At 43.0% G+C, this 4,963-nt stretch overlaps 1 protein-coding gene across 1 annotated transcript in view; it reads left to right on the top strand.

Annotated features, from left to right (window-relative positions):
- PAK5 (p21 (RAC1) activated kinase 5) overlaps nucleotides 1–4,963 on the top strand; it is a 274,162-nt gene that overhangs the window by 243,190 nt on the left and 26,009 nt on the right. The gene's annotated exons all lie outside the window — the stretch shown is intronic.

The raw sequence follows: 4,963 nt of genomic DNA, 5'->3' as shown, positions 1-4,963 counted from the left end.
ACATTTTGGGCCTGATAATTCTTTTTGTGGGAGGTTGTCCTGTGCACTGTAGGATGTTTAGCAGCCTGCCTGGCCGCGGCCCACTAAATACCGGTAGCATCCCTCCCTCACTATAACAACCAAATACCTCCAGACACTGCCAAATGTTGCATGGGGCATGAGGAGAAATAGCAGCACTCTTCTATAGCTACGATTTCTCAAGTACTTTTTTGCAGTTAAGGCTTAGGTTCTGGAGATAAATTCCCAGGGTCTGAATCCTGATATTGCCACTATAACTGGGTGTATAAACTGTTCTACCTGTTTATAAAATGTGGATAAAGACCATCCCTGCTTCCTCATATTGTGTGAAGGTTAGATAAGTTAATAATTACAACAGCCTAATTGTTAACATACGCATTAGTCTATGCATGCAGCATGTGGATGAATTAGGGCTGTGATATGATGCCGTAGGTTACTCTGTGCCAGCACTGTGCTAAGCATTTTGCAGATATTAACCAATTTAGTCCACACAACAACTCTAGAAGAATTCGAGATCATCTGCCTTTTACTGTCAAGAAGCTGAGACTCGGACACTAAATCTTTATGGGCTCCCCAAGGATATGAACAGCTGAGGAGGATTCAAAATTCATTTTGTCTGACTCCAAAGTCTATATATTCCAGAACATTCCCATTTCTACAGGGGAAAAATGAGGAGTGGTAAGATGCATCTGAGGCATTAGGGCCCAGATGCACACACCGCAGGTAGCCCTCACCTTGCTGGTGAAGAATGGGTGATGATTCACAAGTAGAATGCACTTTATTCTGCCTGTTCTTGGTATCATAGAATCTTCTGAGAGTTTCCTTAGCATCACCCAAGCTGTGGTTTGTGGGCGAAAGCTGAGACCATGGGCTGCAAAGAAAGCATTAAGAGTAGAGATCCTTGAGACTCTCATATGCCCTCACTCTACCTTGCATGATGGTATCACTCAATTTTATAAAAGACTGTTCAGATTTTCTCCCATTACAGAAGGCAATTAACAGCACAAATTCTAGAATCAGATCACAAGATTCAAGCACTTACTAGCTGTCATCTTGTCTGTGCCTCAGTTCCTTCACCTGTTTCAATACCCACTTTGAACTTGTCTTGAGAATTAAAAGGTTAGTAAATATAAAAGAGTTAGGGCATCTCAGGCACTCAGTGTTAACCCTTATTCCGAGGAATATTTCTGGCTGGAAAATATGTCACCGATATCTGTTAACACCAACCAAAGAAACATCCTGTCTGTATAATCTTTTATTTATTTTCAAAGAATAAGAGCAAGTTCTGACTTTGCCCTCACAGCCAACTCTGTGCCACCTAATAAGTACTATTGTCCTCACTTTAGAGATGCGGGTCACAGAAGGTCAGACTGGCTGTGTGACTTTCTCAAGGCCATACAAAGCCTTAGTGGCTGAGCTGGCTTTGGGATACCAGTGCCACCACCTCAGTGCTTGCTCTGCTGTCTAGAAGAAACTTGAAATTCTAAGACTCCCCTGGAAGCTAGATGCTAAGCAAGAAAAAAGTTTTAGCAGCATTTAAGCAAGAACCATCATAACATAGGTGTATAGTTATGACACCTCATTCCTCATCTCTTCTGCACAGGGCAGCAAAGTGACCAGTGCTGCAGCCCCAAACAGATGGCATAATAAGGGGTTCTGAGTGAAGACAGAGGATGCAAGAAAAACAGAAGCACTGTTCCCCAGACCTTTGTTGGGTCACCAGTGTGATGGTTTTTCATTGCTCAGCTATCACTTTACTTTCGCTGGAAGGAAAAAGCAGTTGAACCAGTGTGATCAGTCTTCCTGCATCAATAATTTAATGCCCTTGCCAGGCCCAGATTCAGCTAAGATTCCAGGAACCAAACTGCAGCTCCTTATCTACTAAAGATCCCAGCAGAACATCTTTCAGAGGTTCTGGAGGGGCCTGATGGGTAATGAAATGCCAGTGCTCCAGAATCTGATGGGTTGCACCAAAAATCTGAAGGAGGGGGCAGGAGGGAGAGAGATTGAGAGAGAGAGGAAGTGCTTAATAGCTTAATGTAACAATGAGTATTATTACCTTTGGATTTTATTCTTTATATATAGGATCCTATAGGATGTTCATTAGGCTCATAAAACATCCAAAGAGATGATTCAGAGCAATATCTCTAACATCTGTTCCTTCCAGTGGAAACTTTAGGTGTCTTTTGCATATGAATGGACTCATCTTCCCGTGAATGTTCTTGTGGTTCACAGTTAATTGTATTTTGGCCTTTATAAGTGGGTGTTCCCATTACCAAATTAAAAACTAAATAAATCTAACCTGGCTCCTGACACTTCTGAATCGTAGTCTGCGGCTGTGAACCAATCATTCCCTGAGGCTCCTGCTTGTCGCTTGTTGGCGGTGGCAGATCTCAATCAAGTCAGAGTAATCTGCTCTTGAATAGTGAGTGCATTCTTAGTTTGGAGCCGCCACCATGGAGGGTTAATTGTATAAACTGATTCAAAGGTGGAGAAAAGCCTGAAATACTCATATGACTGAGCCTGCTGATCACAAATTTATTCATTCAAATTACTAGGGTTTGCCTACTTGTAGAGAGCCTCTTGTCAAAATTCTGTCGGTGTGCACTTTCCGTATATTTTGTAAGGCAGGGAAGTACATAACTCTTCCAACTTCACGTCACAAGGTGTAAATTCCTACATGCCCAAGTACGAATCCAGTCATGGTGTGGGAGATTGGCTTGCAGAAACACTAAATATGGTGAGTGGCTTTCTGCTACATGCAGTTTGGAAATCCAGCAAGCTCCTGACCAACCAGAACGTAACCTAGTTCTCAAGCACCCTGCATCAGGACCCTAAGGAGACACCTTGATACGTTAGGTTCCCCCGGAGCCTGCTCATGACCACAACTCATTGGCAGTGATGATGCATGCTTACCTCTTTTACCAAAATGGAATGTCAGCTCAAATTGCGTGCTGTGTCCTTTTGTCATTTGGCCAAGGTGACTATAATAGGCTATGAAATAGAGTCACTCCGTTTTGTAAGTGAAAATAAGTAATTGGGAGGAAAGTGACCACGGATGGACACATGTCACAGTTGTGCCTCAAGCAAGGACAGCAGTTACTGTTTTATTACAGCGCGATTGGAGATGGAACAATTCCCTAACACCCTGCAATTTGAAAGGCAAACAGACTGGAGCTGTCAGGACAGCAGCCTCCATCTCAGGGGAGTACCAGAGACTGGAAACTCAAGAATGGAGACGAGTGAGCCCATTGGCCACAGGCCAAGCTGTCTGCCCCACCCGAGCAAGCAGGGAGTAGCCCCCATCAGCAATCTCCTTGCCCATGGCGGGGAGAATTGGAATTACAGACCAGAACCAGAGGGACACATGAGAATAAACATACACATGAGCCACAGGGTTTAATGAACCCCCTTCCCTCATTATCGGGCTCTGAAATGTCCCTCAGAGAAAGCCAGTTACTGATTCTCTCCAGAATTCTTACGAGCAGTCATTTTCCTTTCCCAAAGCCAAGGTTAGTGCTGTTACATTTCCCTTTGAGTCCGGTAAGGGCAATTTAAGATGTCCTTCCCTTGCTCAGCTAATAGAGGTCTATGATTCACTTTTATCTTGCATTTGATTTATGTGGAGCAAGTAGCAGCCAGTCTGGCTTTTTTATTTTGGAAATGAGCAGTCTCTTTGCTCTGTTGTGCCCTGAAAAGGTGTACTGGAGCATCACACACAAGCACTGGAACCAGCTGCTTCCCGGCCCCTGTAACTACAGAAAGTAGGAAGGGAGACTCTCCATCCTTCATGGATCATTCCACAATCCCCATTCTGTGGACACAAAGTTATACATACACACACAGTCCAGCACGAGCCAGCCATGGCCTCCCTCTCACCAGCGTGGAAGGCCAATGTGACAAAGAGATGCTGCGGCAGCATTTTATTCCTTCTTTTCTTTCTCCTCTCTCCCTCCCCCCACGAAGCCTTTTTTTTCCCAGCCTTGGCATAAAATGGTCAAATGATGTTCTACTGCAGAATTCAATTTCACAGTTCAGTTAGGTCCTTGATTACACTGCCAAATTCAGATTAATGTGCATTTAACTAACATGGATCAGGGGAATTCTGGCTGACAGCCAGCTGTAATCGGAGCAATTGATAGCTGTGTGGAGTTTTATGCCCTGTCCACCCCAGCACACCACTGGTGAAATTGATTGATTAAATGAATTCATTGCTCTAATTATTTATAATTTTGATACATCACAAGCCTGTGTCTGACCCTATCCTTGGAGACGTGTGCATTGTGGAAGGGTAGTCTGGCAGAGCTGTTAACTGGGGATTTTTTCCCCATGTAGTACAGACTTATTTTTTTCCCTTCTTATTTCTTGATTGGGTTTGAATAGAGACATGAAAAAAGCACGTTTCTTTAAGAAATAATTTATATGGTATACTAAAAGGCATTAGGAAGCTAAACATGAATGTCTGTTATTAACCATTTCAAGGGAAAAAGGAAACGAATACTGCTTGTATGTTCTTTCAGTATTCTTAAAGATTCCTGTAGTGAGACTTCTTTCTCAGAATGTATTCAATTTTTAATGATAATTAGTTACTTTGGAACAGCAGCTAAGCAGTTTAGTGGCCTGGATGATAATTGCAAAATGATCTAGTCTTCTCTTATTACATCTTGCCATATAGAAATCCCCCTTAAAAGTATGCAGACCATGGTCTCATTTCTGTGACGTTACTTTTCACAGAATCACAGGGCCATTCTCTTTGAAGGAGTGGGGAGAAGCCTTCTTGGTCTCTCTTTATTTTTTTCTCTCCTGAATAGCAGCTTCCCACCCCTGCTCCTATTCCTGAGCTTTTGCAATAAGGTCTTTGAAGATAAACTACATGCATAGATCTTTGGAAACATTTTGGGGCATGGATGATGGGAGGTTAATCCCTACATCTCTCTCAAGATAC

The sequence above is a fragment of the Pteropus vampyrus genome, unplaced genomic scaffold (assembly GCF_000151845.1).
Source record: "Pteropus vampyrus isolate Shadow unplaced genomic scaffold, Pvam_2.0 Scaffold7, whole genome shotgun sequence".
Lineage (NCBI taxonomy): Eukaryota > Metazoa > Chordata > Mammalia > Chiroptera > Pteropodidae > Pteropus > Pteropus vampyrus.
The sequence above is the reverse complement of the archived record's forward strand: the minus strand, read 5'-3'. Positions and strand labels throughout refer to the sequence as shown.